Source organism: Protopterus annectens, chromosome 10.part0 (genome assembly GCF_019279795.1).
Source record: "Protopterus annectens isolate FY-2018-M chromosome 10.part0, PAN1.0, whole genome shotgun sequence".
In the NCBI taxonomy this organism is placed as follows: Eukaryota; Metazoa; Chordata; order Ceratodontiformes; family Protopteridae; genus Protopterus; species Protopterus annectens.
In genome coordinates, this window is record NC_056744.1 from 1,314,944,618 (window position 1) to 1,314,962,683 (window position 18,066).

Consider the following 18,066-nt stretch of genomic DNA (forward strand, 5'->3'; position numbering starts at 1 on the left):
ACGTGTCTACAGTATTTCTCCCTGGGCCTCTGCTGAAAATTGTTTTTGTTCCATCACAAGTAAAATTGACAGGCATTTGAATTTCAGACTTCATAGTCTTCAGAAAATACATAGTAAAACAACTTTTTATTCTAGCAGTAAATATATAGTAACACAACCTTTTATTATAGCAATTTTTTAAGTTTAGAAGGTGACTATTTGAAATGTTTCCTTATTTTTGGGACTGTAATACCCTGTTAGTGGCTTTGTCCAGGTTTTTTGTGCTAAGGTTGACAGCTATGGCAAGAACTGAATTCACTGAATATGTTTGAGGGCTGCATTCCCTCATTACTGGGTTTGTCCAGGTGTTTTGTGCTAAGAGGTTGACAGCTATGGTGAGAACTGAATTCATTAAATGATAGCCATTTAAGTTTCAGTCTTCCTCTCGTTCACAAAACAGCTGATTTGGCGTAGTGGTATGTTGCTCTTGACTGTTTTGCACAGGGACCTTGTCTGTAAAATGTACGGTGGTAACACAGCATTTTTCTTTCACAAAGCAGGTGATTTGGCATAGTGGTATGTTCTGACTTTTTTTTGCACAGGGACTTTGGCAGTAAAATGTATGGTGGTACCGTGGTAACACAGCATTTTATTCTAGCAGCTTTCCAAGATTATACAAGCAATGTTTAATGTGTCCCTGGTTTTGCCCTTTTGACCCACCCCAATAAATTTGGCTTTTTCCAGACTTCTTGTGCTGTGAAGTTGAGATGCAGTTGAGTATTGAGTAGATTTTACAAGGAGCTGAGAGCTGCAGGGGAAGAGAAGTTTAGTGCTAATAGCACACCAGGCTGTCTGCTTGCTTTTGATGCAGAAGGTTGTTGGTTCTACTCCCATAAGGGTGAATGCTGCCGTACTGAAAGTTAAGATACTAATTATGAGCCTGTTATCAGTTTGCCATCCATTTCCTATTGCAATATTACTAGCTTATTTTTAATGTAATTTAGGCAATTTATTCCACAGGGGCATCAGACACTTTATTGTTCGATGAAACCATGAAATATAAAGGTGATTGCTAGCACCAACCTCTTCATTACAGATTTATTTAACGTGGAATTATTTAGATGACTTTTTTACTACTTCAGAGATTGTGCATATTTACTGATAATGGTGGACTGTAGAATTGTGCATATTTACTGATAATAGTGGACTGTAGAAGTTTGAGTAGACTTTTATGATGGAAATGTTCTGAATTGGACAGTTTTGTTTCATTGTTTACTGGAAAAATGTTCAAAGCAGTAGGAAGGTGTATCAAAGAACACATGTGTTTCATATGCAAGGGGCCTATGATTTGAAAACAGCCCAGAATTAATTTTTATCTGCCACGAGTAAAATGTATTTTCTTTGAATGTGGATTTTAATGTTGTTTCAGTGAATGTGAGTTTCAAGGGCAGAGAAGGTTTAATGCCAAGTTTATTTAGCAGATGTCTTAGTGTTTGTGCTGTAAAATGCAAAAATAAAACTTTCAAATGAAGTTCAAATCATCATAGAAGTAAATCAGTATGCACATTAGTGTTTATGGTAAATGGAGTGAAATAGCAAAGTAATGGATCATTGGAATGGCTGCAGGGAGGCTCCATTCGACCAGGGTTTTGTGAGGGGGAAGGGCGGCAAACTTAGACAGCTCCAGCTGAACCATACCTCCCAACTGTCCAGATTTTCAAAGAATGAATAGATTTTTTGCTTCTTATTTTTGATTTGTTCCTCATAAAAATTTGTGGTTTTCTGGCAAATCATTTAGGAATTAAGTCACTAAATAATAACACACCTATTTTCAGACTTCATAACCTTCAGAAAAATCCATGCTAAAGTAAGACCTGTTCTATCAACTGTCCCAGTTTATAGAAGAGCATTTTTTAGTACTGTTTATATGTTCCCCCCAATATATTTGGCCTTGTCCAGATTTATGTCCCAGTTTATACAAGAGCAATTTTTAGTATTGTTTATATGTTCCCCCAATATATCTGGCCTTGTCCAGATTTATTGCATTAACAGGTTGAGAGGTACATGCAAATAAATTGCTTTATAGAATTAAGCATAGCCAAACCTCTGAACTGTCCCTGATTTTGACTCAAAATGTTGCTCTTCCCCTAATGATCCCTCCGCAAAATAGCAATTTTGGAAGAAAACATGGAGGGTTTATAATTAAGAAATAACTGTAATAATCAGATTACTTTTATTTCAGAAATGCATGTAGATTATTTTATTTTGTCAGCTGCTCAAGTTAGCAGTACTAATATTAAAGTGTCCCTTCTTTGGCAGGTTCCCAGCTCTATTGTGTTGCTATTTTATATTTTTACATCACATTTGTTGGTCCATTTTTCATAAAATTGTATTTTTTTTTGGCAAATTAGTGACAAAGACTGAAGTTAGAAAATAATGACAGACATTTGAGTTTCAGATTTCATACCATTCAGAAAATTCATACTAATGCAAGACCTCTATTAGCTTTCTAAGGTTATAAGAGCGATATTTTAAAAATTGTCCTTATTTTTGGGCCTTTGTCCCATTTCTTTGTATGGCTTTGTCCAGATTTCTTGCTCTGAGGTTGAGAGGTATGACAAATGTGTCAGGGCCATCACAAGTCAGCCAGAGACATTTCAAACTGTGACATACTTGTTACACCCCACTCCCCCATGTAGTGACTCTGGATGTGTCAAGCAAGGCAAGGAGTAGTTATGCAGTGTAAATGTGCAGAGAATCCCACCCATCCAAGGTAGACACATGTACTAGAGTGGCTTTTCATCTGTCCTTGATTTTTGCAGAATGGTCTGGTTTCTGTCATATTTTTTGTACTGTTGATTTATGCTTATTACTCAAAGTGCCTGTTGTTCTGTGTTTAAGTAGCAATACTTTAATGACCATCAGGTAAGCTTGGCTGAGATTGCAAGATGCAAGTAAGCTTTAATAAGCATACTGTTAAAGAATTGCCAACATTGAAAGCCTTTCTGTTGCCATGTAGAGGATACTTAACTAGATAATGTATAAGCCTTGGGTATTGAAATGCATACGCCAGTATTTGTAATAAAGGACAGAATTACATTATTTTAAGAGTCTCATTACACTTGGAGACTTACAGACAGTCATCTCTGCAGGCTTTAACCATAAAACCGAATGCCAATCGCGTGGTCTATAACCTGTACAGTAATCCTTTTAAGCAATGTATCTTGAGCTTATTTCTTGTTTGCTTTTCATTTTTTACTTTGATCATGTTTTCCCCATGAAACAAGTAGATGTCAGGCAGCACGTCTTTTTTTGGATAAGAAACATTTTTACAAGTGGGGGCATCAGAGATTTCTACTTTCAGCATGTTACTTGTTACTTTAATAAAGCTGAATATAAATTATTAGAACTGCAATGCAAGAAGTGGTTTGAGTTGAGTGCTGCTTGTTTTTCTTATACTTGATTTTGACTGGCATTCCATTAATGTATTTAAAAAAAAGTAATTTATTTTTTCATGCCTCACAACCTTTTTTGTTTCCATCTAGATATTAAGCTGTCATGCAGCCAATGCATTGAAATATTTTTATTCTTCTACACTTCATTTTGTCTTGATTGGACTCTCATGACAACTGTTTGGCACCCAGTGCAGTATATTTAGTTTTTGAGGTTTGCTACTACAGGTGTTTGTGTGTGTGTGTGTGTGTGTGTGTGTGTGTGTGTGTGTGTGTGTGTGTGTGTGTGTGTGTGTGTGTGTGTGTGTGAGGGAATACCTCAGGCTTGAACCCTGTACCTTGTATGCAGGTGTTAAAGACCTTAATTCCCTACCCACCACCATTTGTGGAAAAACTGCAGATTTTTGCCTCATGTTTGATCTGATCTGTTCCTCATAATATCTGTGGTTTGTAAATGTTGCAATGCTTGATATTTGATGGGGCAGTTGTAGCATTGTTGCCTCACAGCTGCAGGTTCTCAGGTTTGCTTCTTGGCTGGGGTGCCTTCTTTGTGGGGTCTTTATCTTCTCCCTGTGTTTGTGTGGGTTTGCTTTTGTGTCCTCCCATGTTACAAAGACATGTCTGCATTATTTCTTCCTGGGCCTCTGCCAAAAATTGTTTTTTTGTTCCAAGTCAGACTGTCCTGATTAACAAATGTTAAATAAAATTGACAGGCATTTGAATTTCAGACTTCAGGAATCTGAATGTTTAAGTCCTTGCATATTTGATGGTGCAGTGGTAGTATTGTTGCCTTACAGCTATAGGTTTTCTGGTTTGATTCTTGGCTGGGGTGCCTTGTGTGTGGAGTCTGCATCTCCTCCCTGTGTTTGTGTGGATTTGCTCTGGTGCCCTGTCATTTTACAAAGACGTGTCTGCAGTATTTCTCCCTGGGTCTCTGCTGAAAATTTTTATTCTGTCAGCAGTAAAATTGACAGGCATTTGAATTTCAGACTTCATGTTCTTCAAAAAAGACATAGTAACACAACCGTAACACAACCTTTTATTCTAGCAATTTTCTAAGTTTATAAGATGAATATTTGAAATGTGTCCCTATTTTTGGGACTGTATTCCCACATTATTGGCTTCGTCCAGGTTTTTTGTGCTAAGGTTGACAGCTATGGCAAGAACTGAATTCACTGAATGTTTGAGGGCTGTATTCCCTCATTACTGGGTTTGTCCAGGTGTTTTGTACTAAGAGGTTGACAGCTATGGTGAGAACTGAATTCACTAAATGATAGCCATTTAAGTTTCAGTCTTCCTCTTTTACAAAGAAGCTGATTTGGCGTAGTGGTATGTTGCTCTGTTTTGCACAGGGAGCTTGGCTTAAAATGTTGCTTTTCCCCCTAATAATCCCTCCGCAAAATAGCAATTTTGGAAGAAAACATGGAGGGTTTACAATTAAGAAATAACTGTAATAATCAAAGTTATAGATTACTTGAAATGCATGTAGATTCTTTTATTTTGTCAGCTGCTCAAGTTAGCAGTACTAATATTAAAGTGTCCCTTCTTTGACAGGTTCCCAGCTGTATTGTGTGGCTATTTTATATTTTTGCATCACATTTGGTCCATTTTTCATAAAATTGTGTTTTTGGCAAATTAGTGACAAATCACTAAAGACTGAAGTTAGAAAATAATGACAGACATTTGAGTTTCAGATTTTATACCCTTCAGAAAAGTCATACTAATGCAAGACCTATTCTATTATCTTTCTAAGTTTATTAGAGCAATATTTAAAAATTGTCCTTATTTGTGGGCATTTGTCCCACTTCTGTGTATGGCTTTGTCCAGATTTCTTGCTCTGAGGTTGAGAGGTATGACACATGTCAGGGCCATCACAGTCAGCCAGAAACATTTCAAATTGTGACATACTTGTTGCACCCCACTCCACCATGTACTGACTCTGGATGTGTCCAAGCAAGGCAAGGAGTAGTTATGCAGTGTAAATGTGCAGTGTGTCCCCCCCCCCAATCCAAGGTAGACACAAGTACTACAGTGGCTTTTCATCTGTCCTTGATTTTGCAGAAAGGTCTGGTTTCTGTCATATTTTTGTACTGTTGATTTATGCTTATTACTCAAAGTGCCTGTTGCTCTGTGTTTAAGTGGCAATGCTTTAATGACCATAATGTAAGCTTGTCTGAGATCGTAAGATGCAAATAAGCTTTAATAAGCATACTGTTAAAGAATTGCCAACATTGAAAGCCTTTCTGTTGTTGCCATGCAGAGAATACTTGACTAGATAATGTATAAGCCTTGGGTATTAAAGGATAGGATTCCATTATTTTAAAAAGCTCATTACACTTGTTGGAGACTTCCAGTCATCTCTACAGACTTTACCCGTAAACTAAACAGAATGCCAGTCATGTGTGGTCCATAACCTGTACAGTAATCTTGAGCTTGTTTCTTGTTTGCTTTTCATTTTTTACTTACATGTTTTCCCCATGAAACAAGTAGATAGTTGTCAGGCAGCAGGTCTTTTTTTGGATAAGAAACATTTTTACAAGTGGGGGCATCACAGAGATTTCTACTTTCAGCATGTTACTTGGAACTTTAATAAAGCTGAATATAAATTATAATTAGAACTGCAGTGCAAGGAGAAGTGGTTTGAGTTGAGTGCTTCTGGTTTTGCTTGTACTTGATTTTGACTGGCATTCCAGTAATGTATTTATAAAGTAATTTATTTTTTCATGCCTCACAACCTTTTGTTTCCAAATAAATATTAAGTAAGCTGTCATGCAGCCAATGCATTGAAATATTTTTATTCTTCTACACTTATTTTTGTCTTGATTGGACTCTCATAATGATGGTTTGCCACCCAGGGCAGCGTATTTAATTAAAGTTAGTTTTTGTAGTTTTGAGCATAGCTCCTCCCCTTTCTGATTGGCCACACCCCTTCCCCTTGACCCCACCCATTCAGCTGTCTCCTGCAGCCCCCTTTGATTTGAAGTCACCAGCCGCCACTGCTGGGTGTAGTGATTTCAATGATCAATGCTACTTTTGTCTTCTTTTCATGGACTATTATATCTGATTCTCTCGCATCTATCTTTTGAATTGTTGGTAATGGGTGATCTCATGTGATGTAGACTTCATCATTTTCTATGATGCTTTGTGGCTTATGTTTCCAGTCTTTTTCAGCTACTTCAATATTATAATGTTTGCACAATCCCATTATACCTTTCAGTATACAGTCCTTCTGCCATTAGTATATCACAACCAGGGGTCTATATTATAAACCCGAAAGCTCTAAATAATGAACACATCTACATCGACACATAAAGGTCGATGTACAAAAACAGCGAAATACGTAATCAGCAAAAATGTAAACACCGAACGTATTTCATCAACTAACAGCGCCATGCAGGTCAGCTCAAACTAACTAAATAAAATTAAATTAACACACATTTGCAGGGGGGCAAGCCCACACACCCCCCATGCTTAAATATACCAACTCCGAGACCGCACTACAGTGGGGAAAAGGATATATTTCCTCATCCCCACGATCACCCTGCTGGCCAAGCAAATACGTTCGGTGTTTTCATTTTCGCCGATTACGTGTTTCGCTGTTTTTGTACATCGACTTTTATGTGTCGATGTAGGTGTATTCACTGTTTTGAGCTTTCGGGTTTATAATATAGACCCACAACCAGCAACAAGGGTGTGCAACTGTTTCCAATTCTGTTTTACAAAACCTACATTTGTCTGTTTCTCAGACATGTTCAATGGACTTTGTAAACCAAAGTGCATGTAGTCCACTATCCTGGGCTGCCAATATTAACCTTTCATCTTTTGGTTTGAATTAGCCTCTCCTTAACCATTCCTGCTTTTGAGCCTGATCAACATGAGGTTCTTCCAGGAGTTTTCTATGCTTGCAACTATATACATTTTGCACATTTCTTGCCTTCTCATCTGATCCTTCACCTTATATTCTTTCTTTTATTTTTTGGCACATTCAATTTCTGCCTGATTTTTATGTACTTCTGGTTTGATTTCCATTCACACTTGACACCAATATGCTTCTGCTAGACTAAGAAGAGAAGTAGTCTTAGATTTATTCTACTCATGTTTCAAAACTTTCACTGTGTTTGGGTCTTGTGAGGTCAGCATATATGTATGCCATCCCATGATTGCAGATCTAAACGTAATCAATTTCATGGAGGCCCACACCTCCTTCAGAATGGGGAGTATATAATCTTGGTATGCATTGATTTTTATAAATCATTTTGATGAGTATTCAAGCAGCCTTGTTTTACTGTCTAATGTAGTCAACATCTTTTGGGGCAAATCAATCAGTCTAAAACTGTAAGTTAGAACAGGAAGAGCAAATTGATTTATAGCTTGAATTTTGTTCCCTTGATGTCAGCGCTGTTTTCAGGATTAATTTAAGTCTTCCATCTCTTCATGTTTTATTCTTGACCCTTCCAGGGATTTTTTTTTTGTTTTGGTTCAGCCTTTGTTTACATTTCAGGAGGTTTGCCTTTCCGAGCATGCTCACCTTTGGCTGGGGGGGGGGGGGGGGGGGGTGCCTGCAGGAAGTTTGAAAGATGTTAGCCAAATTCCATCTCAAATTGCAGTTGTACTGACAACCGCTCTCCCTGTGCGCCACTCATTAGTGTAATCTGTGCATTTTACCCATTGAGAAAAGTATCCTTTTTATGACCTGACTCTTTTATAACATTAGTAAATGGAGTTTTTTTGTTTCTTTCATTTCATATTTTATATTGTGGTGATTGTGAATCCTGGCTAGCTACAACAATTTTATGACATGGCTTCTACCTCTAAAAAACATCTGAGTTAGCCAAACAATAGTGGAAACCATATTTCTCTTTTTTTCATTTCATGTTTTACTGTGTTCTGATTTGTGACTTTCTGACCTGCTGATAATTCCATAGAAAGCATGTGACAGAAGGTTGGAGCATTAGTAGACGCACTTTTCTGTTCCTTTTAGTTTCTAGTTTGATATGTGCTGATTTCTGAACACTGCTGGACAAATGCATTATTTTTTATGACTGGGCTGCTTGTATATCTGTAGAAGCATGAGTGATACAAAGTTTAAAAATTAGTATGCACTCATCTTTTCCATTCACGTCATATTTTATTTGTTGCTGATTTCCATCTAATAGCCAAATGCACATCTTAGTGAGTTACTGGATTATGATTTCAGCACTTCTTTCTGTTTTAACCTTATATCTTTATGAATCTGTTTCTAGTTCCACTGTTATTATATACAAACAAATAATTGAAATGATACTGTACAACTTTTGTCATTATTCTAACAGTTTGCAGTACCGAATGAGTGCCCAGTTCCTGGTTTGACAATGATTACTCCTACATGGTAACATTCAAACTGTTTCCATTCCAACTTACTATACTCACATGGTAGTATACCTCTCAGCCTCTTAAGCAGTCTAGACAAAGCCTAAAATAATGGAAAACAAATACCCAAAAACAGAGACACATTTTAAACACTGCTCTTATAAACTTAGAAAGTTACTAGAATAATAGGATTTCTTAGTGAGCATTTTCTGAAGGCTATGAAGTCTGAAAGTTCAGTGATTTGACAGAAAATCAAAATTTTATGAGAAACAGAAAAATATGATGCAAAAATATGGACATTCATTGAAAATCTGGACAGTCAAAAGAGGCATACATATTAATGATGACAGAGCAAAGTGACAAAAGTACAGTTGTGTAAAATTTTACCAGAACAGTTGATGTCCTTCTCTTCACTGTTGCAGTACTCAGAACAGAAGTGATGTATTATCCTGGGCAGCATGTTGGTTGGCCAATAAAAATAAGCTTAAAAGAGATCTTTTTTTGTGCCGCACGTCACAGTTAAGCTCTGCACACAAAACATAGGGCATAAAAGGGACTTACGGATGCAACTACCTAGGATTGCATTGACCCAGAAAAGAACAGTCATCATAGGGCAAATAAGTCCATATGTATCAAGAAGGAAAAAAAATGCAGAATAAACAAGAGGGGTAGGAGGGACAGAGCAAATACTGCAACAATGAAGAGAAGGACATCTACTGTTAAGATTTTACACAACTGTACTATGTCATTCTATATTACTGTTGCAGTATTCGGTACAGAGGAAGAGTAAAAAAGCTCAAGAAACAGAATGGGAGGTGGAAGGCTGAGAAGAGCCCTTAACAAACCCACATAAAATGGTTTCAGCAAAACCTGCTCTGGCCCTAGAAATCATATCCAACTGTAATGCTTAGTAAATGTATGCACTGAAGACCAGGTAGCAGCTTCTAGGATAGAATGGTGTCCAACCCCTTAAAGAAGGTACAAGAAGAGGCAACAGCCCTAGTGGAGTGAGCTCTGACAGAAATAGCCAGCGATTGGCCATGAAAAGAATAACAAATAAATGGCCTTGGATATCCAGGAGGAGACAGTTTGTTTAGAAACAATCAAACCCAAAGATCTGGAATGAAAGGAAAACAAGTCCTGATCAGACTTATGAATAGTCATAGTTTTATCCGAATAGTACCTGAGCTGTCTTTGCAAATCCAAGGTTTGCAGGACCCTCTCCATAGCAGGCTGAGGAGAAGGGACAAAGGAAGGTAGTTGTACTGACTAATTTAAGGACAACTCATTGACTACTTTGGGCATAAAAGAAGGATTAGTACAAAGGGACACCCTGTCCCTGTGAAAAAAAAACAAAAAAGGAAGAATGGCCATAATGGCCTGGAGCTCAGAAGCCCTCTGAGCAGAAGAGTCAGCAACAAAACATTCTTCCATGTACAGTACTGCAAAGAAGCAGAATCTGAGCGTCAAAAGGAGCCAGAGACAATTTTTTGAAAACAAAATTAAGGTTCCAAATAGGAGGAACAGGTTTTCTTGGAGGCCTACTATCAGGACACCTTTAAGAAACTTCAAACTTCTTTTTTTTTTTAAACAGTTTTAAAGTTTTTAACAAAACAAAATCAATTGAAGAAATACCATAAAGAAATTGCTTAATAAAACAAAGAATATAAACATAAAATTAACATCAACTAAAGTATTTACATCAGTGTCTTCTTCTTCTTTCGGCTTTTCCCGGTTAGGGGTTGCCACAGCGGATTGCCTTGTCCGCACATTGAATGGCAGTGGAGTTTTACGGTGTCGAGTTGCCAGCCCGGCGCCCAACCTTCCACAGAAGGCACACGCACACCTAGGGCCAATTTAGAGTGTCCAATCCACCTGCAGCATGTCTTTGGGATGTGGGTGGAAACCGGAGCACCCGGAGGAAACCCACGCAACCACAGGGAGGACATGCAGACTCCGCACAGAAGGCACCCCAGCCGAGGATCGAACCGGAGAACCTCTTGCTGTGAGGCGGCAATGCTAACCACTGCACCACCGTGGCCGTAATTACATCAGTGTCTAATATGTTTATTAAATAATATTAATATAATAATATATTATTAAATAATATCTAATATTTAATAAATCACTGTAAAATAAATAATACTATTAAATGTGTGAGTTCTTATCTAATAAAGTTATTAAGTTGGACCACAGATTGTATGAATAAGATGTTCTAACAGTTCTTGATTTAATAGTTCTTGATTTAATTTAATAGTAGAGCTTTTCTCCCCGGGCATCCGCTGAAAAAGGACCTGCGTCCAGTCGGAATTTCCCTGTAAACAAATGTAAATAAATAGTCATCATTTCATGTTGATATAGTTCAGTAAGAATACTCTTAAATTTTACAAATAACTAGAAGCCATAGTCAAGTCCCCAAATGATATGGACATCCTACAGAGGGGCGTCACTGAGACAGATGCCTGGTGTCAGAGCCATGGCCTCAAGCTCAATGCCAAAAAGTGCAGTGTCATCCCCTTTGGTAAAAACTCTGTACCCATGAACTACCACATAGGCAGCAATCTACTTGACACCGAATGTGTGATAAAGAGACCTTGGGACCCAGGTGGACAGTAGTCTCTCCTTTGATAGTCACATTGCCACAGTTGTCAGGAAGTCCTTCTACATGGCACACCTCATCATAAAAGGGTTCTCATCCAGGAAAAAAGAGGTCATTGTTCCCCTCTACTCGTCACTCATTAGACCCATTATAGTGTACAACGCCCCTTTTGGAATGTACCTCACAAGACATCTGCAGCAGCTGGAAAGGCCGCAGAAGTACCTCACAAAGAGGATTACTGGCCTCAAACAAATGCCCTACACTGACCACCTCAAAAACCTCAAGCTTTACTCCATAGCATATCGCCAGGTGATCTCTGCCTAACATATAAAGCTATGTCAAACCCAGAGTTGTTGGACATGCTACACCTAAAGAAATCCTAATCCCTCCGAGTTGCACACTCTAGGGAACTAAACCTTGTCACCACAATAAACACGACATGCTGGAGGCATAGATTCCTGTCCCAGAGACTTCCTATACTCTGGAACAAGCTACACATCTATGTCAAGCAAAGTTCTTCATTAGTACTCTTCAAGAAAAATCTTGATGAGTGGATGGGAAATAGGAAATACACCCCGAGGATCACTTCTGTGTCTCTGCTGGACAATGGCACAGGAAAAACATTTTTGGGTGACATAAGCTGTGGTACCTTGCTGGCTAGGCTTACATAGGCCCTTGGGCCGATAGCCAAGTACATACCTATGAACCTATAAAGGAGGGTGTTCTGATTTACAATTTCAGGTTATTACTTTTCTGGCTACTGTCAAAGCAGACCATAGTAAGAGATATTTAATCCTTCTAACACAGTTAGGAATTGGTGTATTGAACAAAATCAAAGATTTAGATAATATAAATCTGTCTGTAAAAATTGCTTGAAGAAAATTATTATTTTTTTCCCAATATTGCTTTAAGGCTATGCAGTCAAAAAACATATATGATCAGTCTGCTTTGGTTTCAGTTTTGCATCTCCAACACAATACCTTCTCCCTGCTGACCAGTTCCAATTTATGGGGTGTATAAAAGGCTCTATTTATATATTTCCATGAATATAATCTCCATCTAAGTGAGGATGTAGTCCGTCTAGCTGATTCTAATATTATTCTTTTATCATCCTCAGAAGGAGACTTATTAACTGAAATGAAATAATTCCAGTAATTATCTGTTATACTTTTCTTTGTTAATCATTTTATATACAATTGAAAGTTTACAATTAATAGATGTATCTTGGTGAATAAACATGATTAAAATTTTTATTAGGTTAGGTGTTGGTTTTCTTGAATTTGGAGGGATTGAGTTTATTCTATCAAGCACGAATTGTCTGTATGATTGGAGATGTACCCATGAATTTCTGTTTAGATCATATTTTGTTGTTAGGTGATCCAGTGAGATTAACGTATCGCCTTCTAAGAATTGAAACCAGAAAGTGAGATTTTTTTTTCCTTCAACAAAGTATTATCTGAAGAGTTTGAAGTAGATATAACATCCTTTGTGTAGGCTATAGGAAACCAAATGAATACCCAATGTTTAGAAGTCATATTCTTGTATTTAAAATTTCAGAAATTATTTAATAATAGTTTCATGTAGTAAGGAATATTACTTAGAAGTTTGGTCAACAGAAAATATTTTTTTAATATCCAGATAAATGGATTATTCTGTATTAGAAGTTTATTCTAACTGTATCTTTCATTGTCATTATAACAAAGGAATTCCTGATATTTTTTCATCTGGCTGAATAATTTTCATTGGTCAGCAAAGAGAAAGTCTTAATCATTGATGATATATAATATAATTCCATATCTGGAAAGCCTATCCCTCCTAAAAACCAGTCTCTCATATGTTGAGTTTGAGCTACTCTGAGTTTGTTTGGGTACCATAGAAACTTCAAATGCATTGTATCTGTTTTTTTTTTTTTTGGTGGTATTAATGATATGGATTGTATAATATAAAGTGTCTTGGGTAAGATAATCATTTTAATAATTGAAAGTTTCTCATCCATTGTAAAGAAGAGTTGTTTCTACTTGGTTATAAGATTGTTTATAGAGGATATACAATTATTATAATTTAATTTTATTATGTCATGTATATTATTGGTTAGTATAACTCCTAAATATGTTAAATAGTCTGCTTTAACCAAGTATTTAAGAGAGTATTCTATATGTGTGTGTGTGTGTGTGTGTATAATATATATATATAGAGTATCAGGTGTAGTATATGACAGAAGAATGCCAAAGAAGGTGAAAAGTAAGGTGTACAAGACAGTGGTGCGACTAGTACTACTGTATGGTACAGAAACCTGGGCAGTAAAGGCAGAACAGTTGAAGAAGCTAGAGGTGATGGAAATGAAGTGCCTGAGAAAGGTGGTAGGATGCACACTGCGGGACAGGCGAAGAAATGAGGACATAAGAGCAGAAGCCAAAGTAGCTCCAATTGCAGAAAAGATCAAAGAAAACAGATTACGATGGTATGGGCACATGTGTATTAAAACTGAAGACAATCTGGTGAGGGAGATTTGGGACAGACAGGAAGAAGGTAAGAGGAAGCGAGGGCGTCCAGCAAAGAGGTGGATGGATTGTGTGAAAGAAGATCTGCAACAGTCAGGCATGAGTGTTGAAGGCAGGAGAGTAGCACTAAATCAAGAGAGTTGGCGACAGTTAATACGATACCCCGACCCCATGTAAATGAGAAAAAAGGGGATGTTATGTGATCCTATCTCGCCTACATTCTGACTGATGGGTTCGGAGCCGACCCTCTGCTCCGACTCGGCACGCTTATGCCAAAGAACGAAGTCTCTTATTGGCTGAGCTTACTATATCCCAGGATGCACCACTACCAGTCCCCCAGATCTCGTTTGCCGCTAACAAGCAAAGACGTGGTCTCAAGCTTGGCTGAGCTAAGTAGTGTTTTTTTCACTTACTTCCGTCTGCTATCATGGCTCCGGCGACTGGACCCTCCCAGGATTCTGGGGGTCCGGCCTTCAGAGCTATGAGGAGTGCCTTGGCCAAATCTTCTTTGGCCATCTCTACAGCTTTACCGGCACCTTCCCTGGGCATGGAGACTGGGTCTTTGGCAGTTCCACTGTCTCTAGACAGCGGAGCCCCGGGGCCTGAGGTTACCCCCACTGGGGGTTCCCCTCCTCCTGAGGGTCTTTCGGAGTTGTCTTTGGAGGAGCCCCCAAGGAAGAGATCGTGCAAGAGGAAGCACGTAGACTCCCCCGATGAGTCTCTTACATCGGACACTGATCTTGATGATGCGGAGGGGTCCCCAAAGTCGTCCTCGGATGATGTCTCATTTGCAGACATTCTAGAGATCCTCAAGCAACGAGGCGGCTGGAATTCCAAACCCCCCTCCGCTGATGAGTCGGTGTTCCTCAAGGCCTTCGGGGCTCAGCCCTCCGCCTCCTGGGTGTCTCGGCCCTTCGACGAGCTCCTAGATTTGGTTTGTCAGAGGGCGTGGGAACATCCAGATACTGTGGAACCAGTGCCGTCTCGCCCTAACAAATTTTTGTCTGCCCCACCCGAGAAGGAGTTCTTAACGAAAGGCGTGGCTGTAGATGCCATGGTGGTGGCATCTGCTACCCAGCAGGACATGGCAGAGGCTTCAACGTCCGTCCATCCTCCTAATAAGGAGTCTAGGAGCATGGACCGTTACGGGAAGCGCACCCTGAGTTCAGCGGCCTTTACTCTGAGGTCCCTGAATTATTTGGCACATTTCACCAGACTACAGATGGATCTGATCAAGGAGCTCTCAGACTCCCTCTCAGGTAACCTACCTGAGCAGCTAGCCCAGTCGGTTAGTTCTCAGTTGGCTACCCTTAACTCGATTTCTAACTCGTCCATGCGGCTCATTTCATATGCGGCCGAAGGAGCGGGCAGAGCGGCAGGCACAGGCGTGGCTCTACGAAGACAAGCCTGGCTCTGTTTGTGTCATTTCGCGGAGGCCTTCAAGTCTTCCTTTGCCGACGCTCCCTTTGATGGGTCCTCTTTGTTTGGACCCAAGGTAAAAGACACTCTTACCCGCTGTGAGCAGGAGGGAAAGACTTTATCTGCCGTAGGAGCACGATTTTCCACTCCCCTGCGGCTTTATCCCAAGGCTAAAGAGGAGGGAAGATGTGGTTCCCCAAATCACACAAGTTCTTTCCTCAACAGAAGGAAGATCCCCCTTCCAGAGGCAGCGGAGTGGGAAATTTTTCTGGGAGACGCCGTCCCAGAGGCGGCAGAGGCCCCCGCAACACTGGAGACCGCGAGTCCTTTCGTGGCTCTTCAGCCTCCCACACTCCATGAGGGATTGCCCGGCTGTGCTGCTCGAGCCAGTCGGGTGCCGTTTTTCCAAGCACCTAAAAGCCTGGGAGTCTATTACTCAGGACAGCTGGGTGCTTTGGATTATTGCCGGAGGTTACACCATTCCCTTCACACGCCCACCCCCACCGTCCAAAAAAATCCCGGACCCACCACCCAGTCAAAGGGAAATTGCAGCCGTAGAAGCTTCAAAGCTGCTAGAAAAAGGAGTCATCCAACCGGTCCCCACAGACCAGATCGGATCCGGAAATTACTCAAGGTTCTTTTTAGTGCCAAAAGACAGGGGACCTGAGACCCATTTTGGATCTCAGCAAACTAAACCAGTCCGTCATGAAGTCCAAATTCCGAATGGTCACTTTACAATCCATTCTCCCATTGCTGGAGAAGGATGTTTGGATGTGCTCCATAGATCTCAAGGACGCCTATTATCACATACCGATACATCAGGCGTCCAGGAGGTATCTGCACTTCAGCCTGGGAGACAGTCATTTCCAATTTTGTGCACTGCCCTTTGGTCTCACCACAGCCCCCAGGGTGTTCACCAAGTGTTTGGCAGTAGTGACTGCTCACCTGAGGAGTCTCGGATTCCAAGTGTTTCCCTATCTGGATGACTGGCTCCTGACTGCCACCACCAGGCATCTACTACTAGAGAACCTACAAGCCACCATCTCCCTGGGTGCTTCCCTGGGAATTACATTCAACTGGTCAAAGTCTGTCTTGCTGCCTTCTCAGTGCATAAGATTCATAGGAGCAGAGATAGACTCAAAATTAATGCGAATCTTCCTTCCTACCGAAAGGATACAAACATTACAAGATCAAGTCCAAGCCCTGCTTCTAAGATCCAAAGCCCCAGCCAGGATGGTCCTGCAACTTTTAGGTTCAATGTCTGCCACGGTTCTCCTAGTTCCTCTGGCAAGGTTGCACATGAGGATTCTCCAGTGGCTATTATTGACACAATGGTCTTTTCAGGATCTCCCCCTCAATCATCACATACTGATAACAGAAACGTGCAAACGGGACCTCCGCTGGTGGCTTCTGCCATCCAATCTGAATCAGGGAAGACCCTTTGTTATACTCCCTCCGGTGGCCGCCTTGACAACGGATGCCTCCCAGACGGGGGGGGGGCATTGTCTGGGCAGGTCAGTTCAGGGTTCTTGGCTTCCAAACGAAACATTTCTCCATATCAATGTGTTGGAAATGAGGGCTGTACTTCTGTCCCTACAAGCCCTCCACAAGTTTCTCCCTCAAGGCATTATCGCCATCCACACAGACAACATGTTGGTGGTCTGGTATCTAAACAAACAGGGAGGGACCAGATCTTACCCCCTTTGCAGGGAGGCCATGAGGGTGTGGGAATGGGCAGTGGCTACCAAGCGCTTCCTGGTAGCGACCCACATTCCAGGCAAATCCAATGTATTAGCAGACAGACTGAGCAGGACTATTCTTTCTCCTCACGAGTGGTCTCTGAACGAAACAGTAGCAGCTCAGATTTTCAAAATATGGGGGATTCCGTGCTGCGACCTGTTTGCAACACCACAAAACACGAAGTGCAAAAGGTTCTTTTCCTTGACCCCGCGTCAAGGGGAGACAGCTACGGATGCTCTAGTCCAACCTTGGCCAACAGGACTGCTTTATGCTTTCCCTCCGATTCCACTCCTCCCCAAAGTCATCCAGAAAGCTTCCCAATTGGGGTCCACAATGATTCTAATTGCTCAGATTGGCCTCGTCAGGTATGGTTCCCCTACCTACAGAAATATACCCTGGACGGTCCTTGGTTCTTGGATCTAATTCCGGACCTTCTGGTTCATCAGTCGGGACAACAGCACCAGTCCCTTCACACTTTGAAATTAACAGCTTGGCTCCTCCTCTTCCGACTATAGTCAGAAATCAAACCTTGGACCTGGAAGTTATTCACATTTTATCTTCAGCCCACAAACCCACCACTAAGAAATTGTATCACAGTAAGTGGAAGAGGTTTTCTATCTGGGCTCAACTCAGAGGCTTAGACCCTATTACTGCCCCGATACCAGAGGTCTTGAAATTTTTAACATCCTTGTTTAATCAAGGATCTTCAGTCTCTACTATTAAAGTCCAACTAGCAGCTATCTCCAAATTTCACGATTCCATAGACCCACCGTTGATGAGCAGCAGATTATGTAAAACTTTCATAAAAGGTGCTGTGCTTTTAAGACCCCCAGTTTTTCATCCTGCGCCTCCGTGGGATCTTGATTTGGTACTTCGTGCCTTAACATCTTCCCCCTTTGAACCGGCTGCTACATGTGATTTGAAATATCTGTCTTGGAAAACTGCCTTCTTAATTGCAATTACCTCTGCAAGAAGAGTTTCAGAACTTCAAGCCCTATCTATCAAACCACCGTACTTGATTTTTCAC